Consider the following 22,367-nt stretch of genomic DNA (forward strand, 5'->3'; position numbering starts at 1 on the left):
TACCACGTTACCATGTCTAATTGCATTAGCATCCTTTGTTTTTTAGTTTTATTTGTGTGGCCTTTCATGCAAAAAAAAATTAAAATCTAAAAAGAAAAAAAAACCTAAAATCTATTAAACGTTTCACGTATAAATGAAAATAAAATTTGTAAAATACAATTATCCTATTGAAATTTAATTTTTTTTAGGGTGCTTTTTTTAAAGTAAGTTGAATATATTGAAATTTTAGTTGAAAAATGAATAAGTTTAGGTGTTTGGTTGAAAATGTTGTACAAATGAGTAAATTTTCCAATTTGTATAGGAAACTCCTAATTCTATTCCGAATATTTTTTAGTTAGTATTGTCTCCGTTATGTAACGAATGGTTTTTTGAAATAAAAGAATGTCTTAAAATGTGATTCATTTTAATTTTTAATATTTTTTTTAATTTTATTCTCTAATTAATATTATTTTTATCATTCTCAATATATGAAAATACTTTAATAAAAATATTATTCTTTCTTTTAATTATTTTTTTAAATATAAAATGGTGAATTGAATATTTATTGTACGACGAAAGGAGTAGTATAAAATTGTAATCCATATATATATATTTAAAGAAAAGAAATTGAGAAAAATTAAGGCAGTAAAGTGTGGTTGAAGAACTGTGACAGCAGCATAATAGTAAAAGCAAAAGTTTTGGCAAGGCTGACCAGTCCACGATTGAGGGGCCAATGGAAGACCCAACAACAACGATAGTGCTTTGTGGTACCCACTCTTTCATATTTCACTCCCTGCATTCACCTATCTTACTTTATCATTTTATTATTGTCCAATGATATATCTTTGACTCCATGCTAAGCATAGTGCCAAACTTTACTTCCAAATATTAAGCAATGATGAAACACTTTGAGAAAATCCATTCATGTTTGTAAGTTACTGTACTTTAGTTAATCTACCTTTCTTGTTGTACAAGCTACAATCCAATAAGTATGGAACAAATTACCTATGGTAGTCCATCATTCCTTATGTATATATGTGGTTGATTAGTGAATGAATAAATTAAGACAAACACTTACATAATTTTTATTTTGAATTCAATTTATTGAAATAAAATGGTGTTTAAGAAAGATGAGAAAAGAAGAGAGAAAGAGAGAAAATTATAGATTCAAGTGTAAAAGAGAAAATATTATTAAGTGAAGTTGTTCTATTTTACATCATACAATGCATTTATACAGGCAATTAAAACTTATGCTAAAACGGTACAATGGGGGAAGAGATGAAATGAGGTGAGTATTGGAATTAAGGTTTAGTGAAATATTTATGGCTTCATTTTCTAAGGGGTAGCCTTTGATAATGTAATTTTTTTTCTACGTTGCGAGAGATTTAACCCCAATCAACGTATTAATTTAGTGAGGAGCTTAACCCCAGGCATATTCTCCCTAGAAAAACAATATTTTTCTTGTAGTGCCAAAGCTGACTTGTAAGAGTAGTTATAAATATTAGGGTCTCTGATGTTCATATGTCAAATAGGTTTAGATTCTCAGATTATTGTGTTTGAGGATCTAAACGTTGATTTTAGATTAAGTTAAAAATCAATCGCATATTAGAATAGGATTCTAGTAAGTTATTCTTAGACCTCAAATCATTAGTCTGTTATCCTTAATAGTTCAATGATGTTGCTATATGGAAGTTTGGCATGTTAATGTTAGTAGTTCAGGGAGCATTGAACATAAGTGATGAGGGAATTTAATGAGATAGTATGAGGACAAATTAAGGTTCCTAGTAAAAAAATATATTGAGAATTTAGTTTTCACCGCACATTGTTTATTATTTTATTCATTAATGCGAATACAGGACCGTCAAGATGAAGCAACCAAGGAATCGAAAGGCAGAAGATTATAATTCATGTATTAGGTCTTAAAAGTGAAATTATTAATCATGTTATTCCACTTATATATTTTTCTTCTTTTATTATTGTTGTTAGTCATATTTAATATTATATAATAATTTCTAAATGCTTTTTATAGCATTATATGTTGTGACAACTGGACAGATAAATACATCTCTATTAATATCTTAAAAAAATTATTAAATAAAACTTTGTTATTAATATATCAATCACTACAAGTAAAAACATATAAAAAAAATTAATTATGCAGTTTTATATGAGCACTAGTTTTTCTCGTCCAACTACTTCTTCATTTTGAAGCGTTTCAGCAATCCTTTGACGTCCATTTTGAAACCATGCAGGATTAGAAGTCCAATTCAAAAATTCATCCATATCATCTCTCCAATATGGACTTAAAACTATTCGCTCAAGTTTGTTGGCATATTTCATAACATTCATAGCAAACTCAACTTCATACCAATTCCCAACACAACCTCTTAATTCAATATCTTTGACCTCGTCATGAGAGAACGCTTCAACATCCCTATCAACTTTCTGGTTTTCAATTATCTCAGGAGATGTGATCTGTAAATAAAATAAAATCAAAACTTATACAAATGAATGCAAATCAAAACTTATACAAAATCAAGTGTATTATTAACCATGCTTACTCACCATGACCGAAAGTTTCTCTAAAAGTGGAGAAGCTTGTAGGATGTTTAAAATGCTAGATAGATCAAACTCTAATTTTCGTGGGGTGTCGAACGGCCGGTTAAAAATCAAGCTTAACTCCTTCAGATGCTTGAGTGGCTGAGTTATTTTTACGGAAGTTGGGACCTAAACAAGAAAATGTAAGATTCATAAAATATCATTCAAAAGACAAAGAGAGGAAAACAATTCATGTTCCAACGTTGTATGACTAACTAACCATTGAATAAATCTCTAATTGCAGATTCTCAAATTTAGGAAGAGTTGCCAAGAGTCTAAATGCATTAAGATATTCTCCACTATATACAAGAGGGAGCTGAATGTTGTTCAACATAGGTGTATTAAAGTTCATGTTAGGCAAAAAATGTCCACTGTAGTCCAATGAAGTGAGTTTAGGGCAGTCTAGTGAAGTCAGGGTTACATCCTTCATGGAGTTTCCGAATAGGAGATAGCAAGATGTAACTTCGAGATGACGTAAGGAAGAACTCGCTATCATTATTGATAATGATTTGAAGTCACAGTGAACTAAGTGAAGCTCTTCAAGTTGTGTTAAACTTTGAATAAAACTTCCATCCATTTTTACCCATTCAAGTGAAAGGAAACTCAAATTTTTGAATGGAATAAAATTGCAGTTGGGGGGGAATGGAAACAATACAATATTCAAGACGCAAATGCTTCAGAGTTGAAGCATTAGTCTCTGAAAATAAATGAAAGGGAAATTTATAAGGTCTGCGTGGGCGGCTGCGCAGTGTATAAGGACTTCCACGAAAGAGTAAATCTATTCTTCCAACTCCTCTTGCAATTACAAAACGTATCCATTCATCAATGGTGTTTTGTTGTTGAGAATCTAAATAGAAGTCGAGCAAGAAAGAATCAACAATGGTGGCATTAAGTATCCATTCATGTTTGTAAGTTACTCAGTTAATCTACCTTTCTTGTTGTACAAGCTACAATCCAATAAGTATGGAACAAATTACCTATGGTAGTCCATCATTCCTTATGTATATATGTGGTTGATTAGTGAATGAATAAATTAAGACAAACACTTACATAATTTTTATTTTGAATTTTATTGGAATAAAATGGTGTTTAAGAAAGATGAGAAAAGAAGAGAGAAAGAGAGAAAATTATAGATTCAAGTGTAAAAGAGAAAATATTATTAAGTGAAGTTGTTCTATTTTACATCATACAATGCATTTATACAGGCAATTAAAACTTATGCTAAAACGGTACAAATTGACCCAAATACAAAACATATAAAATATAAAGTACAAAACTACAAATTATATTTCGACATAACAACTAAATGTTGCATTCGACAATCGAATACAGTTGACTCCTACAACTCGACTACCTACTTCGATATAGTCGAATGCTAGCTTTCAATCAGAACATCGAGTTACAACTTCCAACACACCCCGTGTAACACTCCTATTTAATTATTTGTTTATTTAATTATTTATTTAATTCAATTGAGTATTTTATTTAAATAATTATTTTGTGAATATGTGACATGTTTAACCGTTGGCAGTATTTGTGGTGTTTGTGTTAATTAATAGTTTAGTGGAAATTAATTAATTAGTTAATTGGAAATTAACGAGAGTTTGTAGAGTTTTGTCAATTTTAGAAATTGAGAGAGTTTAATGGTGAGTGGAGGAAAACTGAATTTGAGTTGGGTAAAAAGTGTAATTTAGAAGAATTAAAATAAAATAATATATATTCTAAAGTTAGACAATAATTAGGTTTTTAGAGTATTTTCTTCTGGTACATACAAGACAAAGGAATGTGAGAAAAAAAGACCTTTGAGGAGAGAGTGTTAGGGCTTGAAAGAAGAAATCAATTGAAGTTACTTTGCTGAAGTTTTCTGGAATTACAAGGTTGGGGGATTCTTCATCTATAGGTGCTTAATTCATGAAAGGGTTGAGAGGTTTCCCTTAACCTCCAATAGGAATTTCTCTATTTTGTTGATTTGTGTTGTATGTTGAACAATTGATTGAAATTTTGTTTTATACCATATTTTGATTGCAATTTCGTGTACTGTTCTTGTAGTGATTGGGTCATGTGTTGTTTGTTCATAAACATGAATTTTGACATGAAATTGAGATTTCCAAAGTATGAATTAATTCTAGTTTTTTGGATTAAATTGTTGGAATAACATGTTAGATTAATAGGAATTAACATGTTTTTTGTGTGGGAATCATGTGGTTATTGTTTATGGATTGTGTAGAGGTGTTTTAAAGGTGTTTTGGTGGGTTTTCGCAGGTTCTGCCATAGCAAAATAAAATCCTGGTTCTGTTAGCAGGGTGACGTGCGTCCCCCGTTTGACGCCTTGGGTGTCATGCGCCTTGTACGTATTGTCTCCCATTGTACGTATTGTCATAATTCTAATCATAAAACACTCTTAAAAAGTGATCATAAGAAGATAAAATGTGGTTAAGGATTTGTTAGAGACCAAGAGGAATTTGTATTGGGATAAGGCTAGCTAGTTCTACCTAGTAAGTATGAATGCATAAGATATAGTAAAAAAATTTAATGATAACTAAAATCAAGGTTTCTCTAACTCATTATGATGAATGAATGCTACTGTTAAACATGTTCCTTTATTAAGGAAGTATTCACGTAATCAATTAGCTCCTCATCATACGCAACTACACACACACACACACACACACACACACACACACCACACACACACACACACACACACACACACACACACACACACACACACACACACACATACATTCACACACACATTATGTTGGGGTTAAGTGAGAATTAAAGATCTATCATAGTTAAATCGGTTCTTCATTTATACGATGGGAAATGAAAGTCATGGAGAGTGGGGCACTAATTACGAAGTCAATCTATCTCCAACATTGCTAAAATAGAATATGTATCCAATTTATGATGGTGACCACACATGTCATGAATCCACACTATAATAAAAATAATGTTTATCAGGGTTTAAACCCCTCACAAGTGAGAAAGCACACTCACAAAACAAATATTTGTGAGAGGCCAACTCACCTAGCAATACATGTCATCACACTACTACGTAAAAGCCATTTCATAATGGTTGGAAAAGAGATACCACCACGTCTGACCAACCATTATGAGGTAAGGGGTGGTTGTATGTATGATACTTTCCACCATGATCGTGAGACCATGGTTATAAGTTATATATCGCACTACCTATCACAACAGTTACTTCAAACAACTGTTGTGATATTCTTTAATGCATAACATTTAACAACAGCTTTTCTAAACAACTGTTGTGATATATACACTGAGTTTATTATAAATTATGTGGAATGTTTATTTCACCAATGATCACTAAATATATAACCTTCCAATATGATCTATAACATTATAATATGATAAATTAAGTTATATTATAAGAATAAGTTACATGTTCAATGCTAGACAAGAATTCTTCAACTCCTTGTCCGTGTTTTGCTCTTTAATGGTTAAAACTTGGTTTAATGCTCCAAGCTCTTCAATCTCTCCTTCCTTCACATCTAGTTCATTTTGAAAAATATTATTTACTTTATGAACAAAATTAGAGGTAGAGAAAGGGGAGGTTGAAGAACTAGAAGTATTAAACCAAGTTCTAACAGTTAAAGAGCAAAATATAGACAACGAGCTGAAAATTTCTTGTCTAAAATTGAAGGTGTAACTTATTTTCTAATATAACTTTATCTGTCATATTATAATTTTCTAATGCAACCTGAAAAGTTATATATATTTGGTAAGGGGTTGGAAAAACACTCAAACCACATAAGATATAATAAACTCATCTCTTAAGCAGACATTAACAACAACATTCATCGGTAACATTCATCAATAACAAACCTTAAACAACATACAAGATACAACAAACAACTCTTATTAAAAAAAACAAAATCATCAACATATAAAATAAACTACATACAACATACAATTTTTATTGATAACAACAACAACATATCAAGTCATAGAATTTTTTAGAAACGTACATGTCCCATAATGGCATCCATAATGAAAGGAGGATGAAGATGAGCTGAGAGCTTCAAACTTATGTTAATTTTGAATGTATGTCCTTCTGGGTCTTTCACACAAGTTTGCAACGCTCACTTTAGCTTCATGCTCATTAATTTTTTTTCGTTCACCATCTCTACCTACAAGTCAAAACAAGCAGAAAGTTTAAACATTATGAAACAAGCTATTGAAACATAAATAATAATACATAAACAGATTTTGAAACGTAAATTATTATGAAGAAGAACCTGTAAGGTATCCATTTGCTAAGACTTAATGCAATAAAGGCAACCCTTCGAAGAAGACGAGTTCACACCATAAGTTTAGGGTTTCCATATGAAAGAGACGAGTGACAGATATGTTAGGGTTTTGTTTTGTGAGAGACGAGTGAAAGAGATATTAGAGTTTTGTTTTAAGAGAGACGTATGTTATGTACTGAAGCGAGAAATAGTGTTTCTTATATATAAATATGTAACACCTTTCACCATGGTTGATAATAGAAACCGTGATGAAATGATTGCACCTTATACCACTGTTGATCATAAGAATTGTGGTGATATACAAGGTCAAGCCTATTATGTCACGATAAATGGAAAATTGTCGATGCTGAGATTCGAACTCTTTCACTCTAGGTACATTTCACTATGGTTGTTAACTATGACCATAGTGAAATGTCTTTTAGTAAATACAAAAAAAAAGAGCCCAAAAAAGGAGTTATTACCACAATTAACAAGAAGATCATTGTAATATGGTGTTACAAGATGTCTATTTTGTAGTAGTGTGACGTTTTTTTGCCAAAGACTTGCCATATCGCTAATTTTCTAGGGACTTAACCCTTCGCAAAACCCTGACCCCCTTTTTCATGTCACATACAGCGCAATGTAGTGTGTTAGTAATTTTTGAGATGTTATGCCCCTCATAATGCACTTTCCCATTTTGGTATTTGTGAGGGATAACCCCTAACAAGTGAGTCTGGTTATTTTTTTAAATATATTACCACCTATATTACTACCTATAAATATATAATATGTTCTTTTAAATATATTACTAAATAAAAATAATACATATATAAAATAATCCACTTATATATAAAAATATATAAACAACATATTGTTAGAATACCAAAATAAAATATATATTTTTTTACTAACAAAATATATTAACAAAAAAAGATAAACAACTTAAATATAATATAATACATATATTTAATTTTTTTAGTAACAAATACCTACGTCAAATAAATATATTATTTTCTTTTCAATTTTCGAATTTTAATGTTTTTACTAACAAATGCCAACAAATGTTAACATCAGATACATCCAAATATTAAAAAAAGTGTACTTTAAATGGATGAACAAAATGAAGAAAAATTTAAAGCTCGTTTACAACAAAATATGACTCCTTTAAATAAATAAAATGATACATGATGTTAAGAATAATAAATCAAGTGTGAGTTGGAGTCATATATTGGTTGTAAATGTAGAAAATTGAGCATTTATAAGTGGGAGAATCCATACATCTATCACCTTAAGGTCTTAGGTGAATATGCAGTGTCTCTCTCACTTGTGTGTTATTCTTAGCCAAATGTTGATGCGCATCTTCATGTCCCAACAAATGGTATCAGAGCTTGTGGTTTAAATAAAGGGACCGACTTACTTGTATCGAATTTTCGTTGAAATCGAAATGCCCAAGAAGTAGTGTATCAAAATACCTATGAAGAGGTGTCAACGACGGTACAAGTGTATGTGGACAAAAGAGTTTCCACTTGAGGGAGAGTGTTAAGAATAATAATTCAAGTATGAGTTGGAGCCCCACATTGGTTATAAATATGGCGACTTGAGCATTTATAAGTGGGAAAACCCATACACATATCACCTTAAGGTTTTAGATCAATATGTGATGTCTCTCTCACTTATGTGTTACGCTTAGCCCAATATTGATGCTTCTTCTAATGTCCCAACACATGAAACATAGAAAATGAAGAATAAAAAGTGTGATTAATGTAAATTGAAAATAAAGAAATAAATTTGAATAAAACATCATAGTTTACCTTAAAATTGATAACAGTACATAGTGTTGTTGAATGTTTGAAGTATGGAGAAATTGAAATTGGGTTGTGCAAGTATAAAATGGGGGGAAATGGGGCGAGGAATCACAAAATGGGGGAAAATGGGGGAAGAGATGAAATGAGGTGAGTATTGGAATTAAGGTTTAGTGAAATATTTATGGCTTCATTTTCTAAGGGGTAGCCTTTGATAATGTAATTTTTTTTCTACGTTGCGAGAGATTTAACCCCAATCAACGTATTAATTTAGTGAGGAGCTTAACCCCAGGCATATTCTCCCTAGAAAAACAATATTTTTCTTGTAGTGCCAAAGCTGACTTGTAAGAGTAGTTATAAATATTAGGGTCTCTGATGTTCATATGTCAAATAGGTTTAGATTCTCAGATTATTGTGTTTGAGGATCTAAACGTTGATTTTAGATTAAGTTAAAAATCAATCGCATATTAGAATAGGATTCTAGTAAGTTATTCTTAGACCTCAAATCATTAGTCTGTTATCCTTAATAGTTCAATGATGTTGCTATATGGAAGTTTGGCATGTTAATGTTAGTAGTTCAGGGAGCATTGAACATAAGTGATGAGGGAATTTAATGAGATAGTATGAGGACAAATTAAGGTTCCTAGTAAAAAAATATATTGAGAATTTAGTTTTCACCGCACATTGTTTATTATTTTATTCATTAATGCGAATACAGGACCGTCAAGATGAAGCAACCAAGGAATCGAAAGGCAGAAGATTATAATTCATGTATTAGGTCTTAAAAGTGAAATTATTAATCATGTTATTCCACTTATATATTTTTCTTCTTTTATTATTGTTGTTAGTCATATTTAATATTATATAATAATTTCTAAATGCTTTTTATAGCATTATATGTTGTGACAACTGGACAGATAAATACATCTCTATTAATATCTTAAAAAAATTATTAAATAAAACTTTGTTATTAATATATCAATCACTACAAGTAAAAACATATAAAAAAATTAATTATGCAGTTTTATATGAGCACTAGTTTTTCTCGTCCAACTACTTCTTCATTTTGAAGCGTTTCAGCAATCCTTTGACGTCCATTTTGAAACCATGCAGGATTAGAAGTCCAATTCAAAAATTCATCCATATCATCTCTCCAATATGGACTTAAAACTATTCGCTCAAGTTTGTTGGCATATATCATAACATTCATAGCAAACTCAACTTCATACCAATTCCCAACACAACCTCTTAATTCAATATCTTTGACCTCGTCATGAGAGAACGCTTCAACATCCCTATCAACTTTCTGGTTTTCAATTATCTCAGGAGATGTGATCTGTAAATAAAATAAAATCAAAACTTATACAAATGAATGCAAATCAAAACTTATACAAAATCAAGTGTATTATTAACCATGCTTACTCACCATGACCGAAAGTTTCTCTAAAAGTGGAGAAGCTTGTAGGATGTTTAAAATGCTAGATAGATCAAACTCTAATTTTCGTGGGGTGTCGAACGGCCGGTTAAAAATCAAGCTTAACTCCTTCAGATGCTTGAGTGGCTGAGTTATTTTTACGGAAGTTGGGACCTAAACAAGAAAATGTAAGATTCATAAAATATCATTCAAAAGACAAAGAGAGGAAAACAATTCATGTTCCAACGTTGTATGACTAACTAACCATTGAATAAATCTCTAATTGCAGATTCTCAAATTTAGGAAGAGTTGCCAAGAGTCTAAATGCATTAAGATATTCTCCACTATATACAAGAGGGAGCTGAATGTTGTTCAACATAGGTGTATTAAAGTTCATGTTAGGCAAAAAATGTCCACTGTAGTCCAATGAAGTGAGTTTAGGGCAGTCTAGTGAAGTCAGGGTTACATCCTTCATGGAGTTTCCGAATAGGAGATAGCAAGATGTAACTTCGAGATGACGTAAGGAAGAACTCGCTATCATTATTGATAATGATTTGAAGTCACAGTGAACTAAGTGAAGCTCTTCAAGTTGTGTTAAACTTTGAATAAAACTTCCATCCATTTTTACCCATTCAAGTGAAAGGAAACTCAAATTTTTGAATGGAATAAAATTGCAGTTGGGGGGGAATGGAAACAATACAATATTCAAGACGCAAATGCTTCAGAGTTGAAGCATTAGTCTCTGAAAATAAATGAAAGGGATTTTTATAAGGTCTGCGTGGGCGGCTGCGCAGTGTATAAGGACTTCCACGAAAGAGTAAATCTATTCTTCCAACTCCTCTTGCAATTACAAAACGTATCCATTCATCAATGGTGTTTTGTTGTTGAGAATCTAAATAGAAGTCGAGCAAGAAAGAATCAACAATGGTGGCATTAAGTATCCATTCATGTTTGTAAGTTACTCAGTTAATCTACCTTTCTTGTTGTACAAGCTACAATCCAATAAGTATGGAACAAATTACCTATGGTAGTCCATCATTCCTTATGTATATATGTGGTTGATTAGTGAATGAATAAATTAAGACAAACACTTACATAATTTTTATTTTGAATTTTATTGGAATAAAATGGTGTTTAAGAAAGATGAGAAAAGAAGAGAGAAAGAGAGAAAATTATAGATTCAAGTGTAAAAGAGAAAATATTATTAAGTGAAGTTGTTCTATTTTACATCATACAATGCATTTATACAGGCAATTAAAACTTATGCTAAAACGGTACAAATTGACCCAAATACAAAACATATAAAATATAAAGTACAAAACTACAAATTATATTTCGACATAACAACTAAATGTTGCATTCGACAATCGAATACAGTTGACTCCTACAACTCGACTACCTACTTCGATATAGTCGAATGCTAGCTTTCAATCAGAACATCGAGTTACAACTTCCAACACACCCCGTGTAACACTCCTATTTAATTATTTGTTTATTTAATTATTTATTTAATTCAATTGAGTATTTTATTTAAATAATTATTTTGTGAATATGTGACATGTTTAACCATTGGCAGTATTTGTGGTGTTTGTGTTAATTAATAGTTTAGTGGAAATTAATTAATTAGTTAATTGGAAATTAACGAGAGTTTGTAGAGTTTTGTCAATTTTAGAAATTGAGATAGTTTAATGGTGAGTGGAGGAAAACTGAATTTGAGTTGGGTAAAAAGTGTAATTTAGAAGAATTAAAATAAAATAATATATATTCTAAAGTTAGACAATAATTAGGTTTTTAGAGTATTTTCTTCTGGTACATACAAGACAAAGGAATGTGAGAAAAAAAGACCTTTGAGGAGAGAGTGTTAGGGCTTGAAAGAAGAAATCAATTGAAGTTACTTTGCTGAAGTTTTCTGGAATTACAAGGTTGGGGGATTCTTCATCTATAGGTGCTTAATTCATGAAAGGGTTGAGAGGTTTCCCTTAACCTCCAATAGGAATTTCTCTATTTTGTTGATTTGTGTTGTATGTTGAACAATTGATTGAAATTTTGTTTTATACCATATTTTGATTGCAATTTCGTGTACTGTTCTTGTAGTGATTGGGTCATGTGTTGTTTGTTCATAAACATGAATTTTGACATGAAATTGAGATTTCCAAAGTATGAATTAATTCTAGTTTTTTGGATTAAATTGTTGGAATAACATGTTAGATTAATAGGAATTAACATGTTTTTTGTGTGGGAATCATGTGGTTATTGTTTATGGATTGTGTAGAGGTGTTTTAAAGGTGTTTTGGTGGGTTTTCGCAGGTTCTGCCATAGCAAAATAAAATCCTGGTTCTGTTAGCAGGGTGACGTGCGTCCCCCGTTTGACGCCTTGGGTGTCATGCTGTACGTATTGTCTCCCATTGTACGTATTGTCATAATTCTAATCATAAAACACTCTTAAAAAGTGATCATAAGAAGATAAAATGTGGTTAAGGATTTGTTAGAGACCAAGAGGAATTTGTATTGGGATAAGACTAGCTAGTTCTACCTAGTAAGTATGAATGCATAAGATATAGTAGAAATTTTTAATGATAACTAAAATCAAGGTTTCTCTAACTCATTATGATGAATGAATGCTACTGTTAAACATGTTCCTTTATTAAGGAAGTATTCACGTAATCAATTAGCTCCTCATCATACGCAACTACACACACACACACACACACACTTACACACACACACACACACACACACACACACACACACACACACACACACACACACACATACATTCACACACACATTATGTTGGGGTTAAGTGAGAATTAAAGATCTATCATAGTTAAATCGGTTCTTCATTTATACGATGGGAAATGAAAGTCATGGAGAGTGGGGCACTAATTACGAAGTCAATCTATCTCCAACATTGCTAAAATAGAATATGTATCCAATTTATGATGGTGACCACACATGTCATGAATCCACACTATAATAAAAATAATGTTTATCAGGGTTTAAACCCCTCACAAGTGAGAAAGCACACTCACAAAACAAATATTTGTGAGAGGCCAACTCACCTAGCAATACATGTCATCACACTACTACGTAAAAGCCATTTCATATGGTTGGAAAAGAGATACCACCACGTCTGACCAACCATTATGAGGTAAGGGGTGGTTGTATGTATGATACTTTCCACCATGATCGTGAGACCATGGTTATAAGTTATATATCGCACTACCTATCACAACAGTTACTTCAAACAACTGTTGTGATATTCTTTAATGCATAACATTTAACAACAGCTTTTCTAAACAACTGTTGTGATATATACACTGAGTTTATTATAAATTATGTGGAATATTTATTTCACCAATGATCACTAAATATATAACCTTCCAATATGATCTATAACATTATAATATGATAAATTAAGTTATATTATAAGAATAAGTTACATGTTCAATGCTAGACAAGAATTCTTCAACTCCTTGTCCGTGTTTTGCTCTTTAATGGTTAAAACTTGGTTTAATGCTCCAAGCTCTTCAATCTCTCCTTCCTTCACATCTAGTTCATTTTGAAAAATATTATTTACTTTATGAACAAAATTAGAGGTAGAGAAAGGGGAGGTTGAAGAACTAGAAGTATTAAACCAAGTTCTAACAGTTAAAGAGCAAAATATAGACAACGAGCTGAAAATTTCTTGTCTAAAATTGAAGGTGTAACTTATTTTCTAATATAACTTTATCTGTCATATTATAATTTTCTAATGCAACCTGAAAAGTTATATATATTTGGTAAGGGGTTGGAAAAACACTCAAACCACATAAGATATAATAAACTCATCTCTTAAGCAGACATTAACAACAACATTCATCGGTAACATTCATCAATAACAAACCTTAAACAACATACAAGATACAACAAACAACTCTTATTAAAAAAAACAAAATCATCAACATATAAAATAAACTACATACAACATACAATTTTTATTGATAACAACAACAACATATCAAGTCATAGAATTTTTTAGAAACGTACATGTCCCATAATGGCATCCATAATGAAAGGAGGATGAAGATGAGCTGAGAGCTTCAAACTTATGTTAATTTTGAATGTATGTCCTTCTGGGTCTTTCACACAAGTTTGCAACGCTCACTTTAGCTTCATGCTCATTAATTTTTTTTCGTTCACCATCTCTACCTACAAGTCAAAACAAGCAGAAAGTTTAAACATTATGAAACAAGCTATTGAAACATAAATAATAATACATAAACAGATTTTGAAACGTAAATTATTATGAAGAAGAACCTGTAAGGTATCCATTTGCTAAGACTTAATGCAATAAAGGCAACCCTTCGAAGAAGACGAGTTCACACCATAAGTTTAGGGTTTCCATATGAAAGAGACGAGTGACAGATATGTTAGGGTTTTGTTTTGTGAGAGACGAGTGAAAGAGATATTAGAGTTTTGTTTTAAGAGAGACGTATGTTATGTACTGAAGCGAGAAATAATGTTTCTTATATATAAATATGTAACACCTTTCACCATGGTTGATAATAGAAACCGTGATGAAATGATTGCACCTTATACCACTGTTGATCATAAGAATTGTGGTGATATACAAGGTCAAGCCTATTATGTCACGATAAATGGAAAATTGTCGATGCTGAGATTCGAACTCTTTCACTCTAGGTACATTTCACTATGGTTGTTAACTATGACCATAGTGAAATGTCTTTTAGTAAATACAAAAAAAAAGAGCCCAAAAAAGGAGTTATTACCACAATTAACAAGAAGATCATTGTAATATGGTGTTACAAGATGTCTATTTTGTAGTAGTGTGACGTTTTTTTGCCAGAGACTTGCCATATCGCTAATTTTCTAGGGACTTAACCCTTCGCAAAACCCTGACCCCCTTTTTCATGTCACATACAGCGCAATGTAGTGTGTTAGTAATTTTTGAGATGTTATGCCCCTCATAATGCACTTTCCCATTTTGGTATTTGTGAGGGATAACCCCTAACAAGTGAGTCTGGTTATTTTTTTAATATATTACCACCTATATTACTACCTATAAATATATAATATGTTCTTTTAAATATATTACTAAATAAAAATAATACATATATAAAATAATCCACTTATATATAAAAATATATAAACAACATATTGTTAGAATACCAAAATAAAATATATATTTTTTACTAACAAAATATATTAACAAAAAAAGATAAACAACTTAAATATAATATAATACATATATTTAATTTTTTTAGTAACAAATACCTACGTCAAATAAATATATTATTTTCTTTTCAATTTTCGAATTTTAATGTTTTTACTAACAAATGCCAACAAATGTTAACATCAGATACATCCAAATATTAAAAAAAGTGTACTTTAAATGGATGAACAAAATGAAGAAAAATTTAAAGCTCGTTTACAACAAAATATGACTCCTTTAAATAAATAAAATGATACATGATGTTAAGAATAATAAATCAAGTGTGAGTTGGAGTCATATATTGGTTGTAAATGTAGAAAATTGAGCATTTATAAGTGGGAGAATCCATACATCTATCACCTTAAGGTCTTAGGTGAATATGCAGTGTCTCTCTCACTTGTGTGTTATTCTTAGCCAAATGTTGATGCGCATCTTCATGTCCCAACAAATGGTATCAGAGCTTGTGGTTTAAATAAAGGGACCGACTTACTTGTATCGAATTTTCGTTGAAATCGAAATGCCCAAGAAGTAGTGTATCAAAATACCTATGAAGAGGTGTCAACGACGGTACAAGTGTATGTGGACAAAAGAGTTTCCACTTGAGGGAGAGTGTTAAGAATAATAATTCAAGTATGAGTTGGAGCCCCACATTGGTTATAAATATGGCGACTTGAGCATTTATAAGTGGGAAAACCCATACACATATCACCTTAAGGTTTTAGATCAATATGTGATGTCTCTCTCACTTATGTGTTACGCTTAGCCCAATATTGATGCTTCTTCTAATGTCCCAACACATGAAACATAGAAAATGAAGAATAAAAAGTGTGATTAATGTAAATTGAAAATAAAGAAATAAATTTGAATAAAACATCATAGTTTACCTTAAAATTGATAACAGTACATAGTGTTGTTGAATGTTTGAAGTATGGAGAAATTGAAATTGGGTTGTGCAAGTATAAAATGGGGGGAAATGGGGCGAGGAATCACAAAATGGGGGAAAATGGGGGAAGAGATGAAATGAGGTGAGTATTGGAATTAAGGTTTAGTGAAATATTTATGGCTTCATTTTCTAAGGGGTAGCCTTTGATAATGTAATTTTTTTCTACGTTGCGAGAGATTTAACCCCAATCAACGTATTAATTTAGTGAGGAGCTTAACCCCAGGCATATTCTCCCTAGAAAAACAATATTTTTCTTGTAGTGCCAAAGCTGACTTGTAAGAGTAGTTATAAATATTAGGGTCTCTGATGTTCATATGTCAAATAGGTTTAGATTCTCAGATTATTGTGTTTGAGGATCTAAACGTTGATTTTAGATTAAGTTAAAAATCAATCGCATATTAGAATAGGATTCTAGTAAGTTATTCTTAGACCTCAAATCATTAGTCTGTTATCCTTAATAGTTCAATGATGTTGCTATATGGAAGTTTGGCATGTTAATGTTAGTAGTTCAGGGAGCATTGAACATAAGTGATGAGGGAATTTAATGAGATAGTATGAGGACAAATTAAGGTTCCTAGTAAAAAAATATATTGAGAATTTAGTTTTCACCGCACATTGTTTATTATTTTATTCATTAATGCGAATACAGGACCGTCAAGATGAAGCAACCAAGGAATCGAAAGGCAGAAGATTATAATTCATGTATTAGGTCTTAAAAGTGAAATTATTAATCATGTTATTCCACTTATATATTTTTCTTCTTTTATTATTGTTGTTAGTCATATTTAATATTATATAATAATTTCTAAATGCTTTTTATAGCATTATATGTTGTGACAACTGGACAGATAAATACATCTCTATTAATATCTTAAAAAAATTATTAAATAAAACTTTGTTATTAATATATCAATCACTACAAGTAAAAACATATAAAAAAAATTAATTATGCAGTTTTATATGAGCACTAGTTTTTCTCGTCCAACTACTTCTTCATTTTGAAGCGTTTCAGCAATCCTTTGACGTCCATTTTGAAACCATGCAGGATTAGAAGTCTGTCGCATCACGCGAAAAACCGGCGGGAAAAGAAGAAACAACAGAGCCGCCACCGTGCGTTATTTATCCCAAAATAGGGAAAGGAAACGCTCAGAGTAAACCTGGGAAAGAACATGGTCTCGCGACCAAAGAGGATGGGTTCGGGAGTCGGTTATGCGAAGGGAAGGTATTAGCACCCCTACGCATCCGTCGTACTCGACGGGATCCACGCACAATAGGAAGGAAAATGGTTGCTAAAACACTGCTCATACACACACACACTGGCTGAAAGAGACACAAGAAACTGGCTGAAACTGACTCGGCAGGATACCGCATCCTGGGCCTACTTAGTCTATCAGGCATAGACATCAGAGTCGAAGTAGTTCGGACTGGGGAAACGACACATGCTCGCTAGGATATCGCATCCTATGCATACGTATCTTCTTGGACGAAGAAGAATCAGAGCATTCGTAGCTCGGCTGACACGCACACAAACAAACAAGACACACACAGGCAAACGTGGAGCCCGACTGCCAATCACTGGACTTATGTCAGCATCCGAACCTAAAACACACGCACACTGGAACCCAAATGCCACTCGATGGACTTACATCAGCTTCCAAGCACACAACAAGGCAACAAGTTAATAGGGAGTCGGGGACTCGAGCCTATAACTGTCAAGCACACACACAAAAGAAAAGAAAAGGCGCCCGGAGAGATCAGCTCAATCTCCTGCCTACATACTTCATCTGGTATGAAGATCAGGGCGATGTAGTTCCCCTACGGAGGGATAAAGGACTTAGCCTAACCAGATAACAGAGGGAGACACAACTAGGGAGACTACGACTCGAGCCTAGATGTTATCATGTAAAATCAACCCTAAGTTAAGGTTTCTAGCTAACTGGCACAGGGAGCCAGCCTATCCTAGACATGACTTGCACAGGAAGCAAGCCACACCTACACTTAACTTGCACAGGAAGCAAGCCAAGCAAAACCTAACTTGCACAGGAAGCAAGTCTAAGCAAACACTAACTTGCACAGGAAGCAAGTCAAACAATCCTAACTTGCACAGGAAGCAAGTCAAACAATCCTAACTTGCACAGGAAGCAAGTCAAACAATCCTACAAGCACATATAGCACAGGTAGCACACACTATATGCACACAAGTGGCTCAAACAAGGGTTAGGTTTTAGTCGAGGGGTCATATCAACCTCAACAAACAAACCTCTGGAACTGGGTAATGTTAGCTCTTAACCTTGCCATTGAGGGGCTAAGGTGAAGCTGATGAAGGGTGAGTGAAGATAAGACTTCACAGCTCTTATCCCTGGCCTGGGAGAGCTCAAGACAAGAATGTGTGGGTTCAGAAAGGGGGAACCCTTCTACACATTTATAACTGACTCAACTGTACAATTGTACAAGATCTTGGGTTTGTATCTGCAATGCATCAACACAGTGGTGTGAGCAAAGCAGATGACACACTGAATAGCAGGGGATAGGTTGCATATCCCTTGGTTCTGCCAATTGCCTCTTCACTTAGGAGGACTTTGACTCTATGCAAGGACAAAAATAAACAATCACAAACATTGCCTCTTAAGGAGGACTTCAGACAGTTGCCTGGCCAAGTAACAGGCCAGGTCTTCCAGACTACATGAAGTAAAAGGGACATACCTCAATGCAAATTGCTTATACAAGCAAAGCAAAGCAAAAAGTTCACAAGGAACTAGGCAACTAAAGCACCTGAAACAGTCAAGCAGATGTTAGTATGCAACTTCAAACAAAACAAACAGAAACAGACACCAACAGTCAATTAGAGGCACATGGATGTGCAAGGCACAAGGCTTAAGGCATGTGAGCCAAGCCACCTACAAAACAAACAAGTTAGTCGTGGTATTTAAACAAGCTCAATCAAAAAGAATTGGTCTCAATGGCCATTTGATGGTCAACCTGAAAACACAAGCTCAAAGGTGAGTGACAGGACCACTAGGACAAGCCTAGGGTCAAAAATGAATAGAAAAGTCAAAACAGCAAAGGGCAAGTATCCAAAATCATGTTCAAACAATCAAGAAACAATACCAATTGGTTTCACATTCATATCAATCACTATCATCATTTCATGAACAAATTAGGTCAAAACATGGCATTTAGAAGCTCATAGAAGTCAACAGCAAGACTTAACTCAAAAGCAATCTTAAACATCTCCAAAAATCACCAAATAAATCATGATCAATCAAAACCCACAGCATGGTAAGCATGTCAAATTTCATCCCATTTGGACAAGTGGAAGGCAGTCAATAAAAATCAGAAAGTCAAAGCAATTTTGGACATGCTCAATGAAGTCAACCAAACATGCATCAACTTAAAAAAATCATAAATCAGAGATGGAGTATGATAAATGAATGGGACTAAAACCATGGCAAAGATGAGGATGTCTAGTTATCTCATGTAAAATTTCATGTCCATCCAATAAAGTATGAGAATTTCACAAATGAAATGGGAACAAGTGTCACAAAAAGTCAACATATGACCAACCAGGGGAGAAAATCTCAAACAATTAGGAAATGCCTCAAATAATTCTAAGAAAATTCACATGTAAACTAGACATACAAGAGTAGGTTCATGCAAAAAATCAGATCAATTGGATGTCAAGAAGCATGGTAATTAAAATCATGAAGTTGGACATCAATGGTGTGACACAAATTGTCACACCCTAATTCAAAAAATCATAACTCACAAACCACAAATGATAAATTCACAAACTCTACACCAAAATCACCATGAGCGTGTCTAGTTTAAGCACAAAAAATTTGGGAACCATTGGATACATCCTCATCATTTCACAATTGATTTGGCAAAGTATATAATATTTGCATACATGTCACAAACCCTAGTGCCAAACAAAAACCAATGATCACAAAATTCTGGAAAAATCATGATAAAAAAGTAGAGGTCATGAGGAAGACAATGCAAAAAACCCCATTCAAATTGGATTAAAATTGGACAAGTTATGATTTTTGGAAGATTGGATATCAAAGTGAAATTAAAATGGAAAAGAAACAACTTAAATCAATAGGACACATGCCCCGAGTGGCAAACTTGTAATTATTTGTGCCACTTATTGAAGCACAGTCGTTTTGGGCAAGCAAACGAAATAATTTCATTGGCCAGGCTTATGCAACGTGAAACAGAAGAAAATCTGGAAAAATGCATTTTGAAAGCTAGGGTTTCACTGTAGCAGCATCTTCCCCAAATCGAATTTCACAAACTTTTTCAGAAATCAAGATTGAGTACACCCAAATGATCAGCAAGCAATGACAAACATGAATCCATCAAGTATTGACATCAAATCAAGCTCACGAAAGAGAAATCAATGAAAATATTTTCAAGCATCAAACTTCATTTCATCACATCTTCATAATAACTCAACCATTTTCAAAACTAAAGCCATCACTAAACTCAGCATTGAAAGATCTTTTGAAAGCATGTAATAGATTCAAGAATAATGGAACTTGAAAATTTACCAAATCAGCAAAGCAATGGTGATACAGTTGGTATTTGGTGACTTTGACTCCAAACAGGTACACTTTAAGCTTTCAAATGATGAGTGTGAAGTTGGCTTGGCTCAGTAACCCTTGCAATGGCTTGAAACTGGAACTGTCATGGATGATGCTGTGCCAAAGCCAATGCTGCTAGATGCTGCTACAGGTGGAAAATGATGATTGCCATGAGCTTAGAAAGGTGTTTGGATGATGAAAATAACAATGCCAAGCTCAGTTCTTTGGAGGTTTGTTGACTGTTTTGGAAAATGGCCAAGAGTGAGGCTTTGAGAGAAATGAGAGGACAATGGTCTCTTGCTGTGTGTTTTGTGGCTGCCAGTGCTCCTATTTGACAGAAAATGATGAGGAAACTTTGCATCAAGCCAGGCAAGGTTTTGGTTCTTTTTGAAGTTCTTGACAGAAAATGATAAATGCAAAGCAAGATGAATCTTTTAGAGAGAGTGAATTCTTGTGCAAGATGATGGCTGATGCTGCTACTAGGGTTCTCCAACTGATGAATGGATGGTGAAAATACAGTGCAAGGCTTAAGTTCTTTTGGAAGTTTGGACTGTTTTTTTTGAAAATGCCAAGGATGGAGTCTTTTAGAGAATGAATGAGCAAATGGTTGGTTTGTTCTATTCTCTTGTGGCTGCCATTCTAGGGTTGGTTTGACAGAAAAAAGGTGAGGAAATATTGTCAAGCAAGGCCAGCTTTTGTTCTCTTTGAGTTCTTTGACAGAAAAATGGAAAAATGCCAAGATGTGTTTTTGAGAGAATGAGAGCCAAGGGTTTTCTGTTGTGTGTTTTGTGGCTGCCTCTTAGGGTTCAAAATGCTGCTTGGATAGTTTTTAAGGCAAGGCAAGGCTTGGTAACTTTGGTGTTTTGGACAGAGTTTTAGAAATGCATCCAAGATGAGTTTTTTAAAATGTGAGAGAATGAATGAATTCTGGTTTGATGGATGCAGCTAGTAGCTTCCAATGACAGCAAAATGAGGAAAGGACCTGCTGTTTGGTATTGTTTGCAATGCCTTGTCTCTTTGGAGTTTGACAGGTTTTTTGGAAAGGTGCCAAAGTGAGTTTCTTAGCATGAATGAAAGTGGTTTGTGTCTGCTATTAATGTTCAACATGACAGCAAATGATCATGATATCTGCTGTGTTGGTGAAACAATCCATGGCCAAGCTCATTGGAAGTTTTTGGACTGTTTTGGAAGAAAATCTAAATGAAGTTTTTTTGCATGAGTGAAGTTCTGTCTGCAATCTCATGGCTTGTGGTTTGTATGGCTGCTCTTAGGGTTTGTCCTTGACAGAAAATGATCATGAAAATCTGCTGCCTTGAGTACCAAGCATGGTCCATGGAAGTATGGGTGAAAGTGTACCTTTGGCCAAATTCCAAGCAAGTTAAGCATGGCCATGTGTACTGCATGAAATGAGCTTGCAAACATGTCCAAAACCATATTTCTGAACTATTTTAATTGGCCAAATGGTTAAAAAATGATTATATCAAAAAGTCAACCCTTGGTCAAACTTGAATTTAAATGAGACAAGTCAAAAAATTCCATTTTGATTGGCAAGGTTTTGGTTCATGAAATTT

The 22,367-nt window shown here is 33.1% G+C and overlaps 1 pseudogene; it reads right to left on the reverse strand.

Moving 5' to 3' along the window:
• Positions 1-2,142: 2,142 nt before the first annotated feature.
• On the reverse strand, positions 2,143-10,674 carry LOC127129415 (uncharacterized; annotated as a pseudogene).
• Positions 10,675-22,367: the final 11,693 nt, after the last annotated feature.

This window comes from Lathyrus oleraceus, chromosome 3, assembly GCF_024323335.1.
Source record: "Lathyrus oleraceus cultivar Zhongwan6 chromosome 3, CAAS_Psat_ZW6_1.0, whole genome shotgun sequence".
Taxonomy (NCBI): Eukaryota; Viridiplantae; Streptophyta; class Magnoliopsida; order Fabales; family Fabaceae; genus Lathyrus; species Lathyrus oleraceus.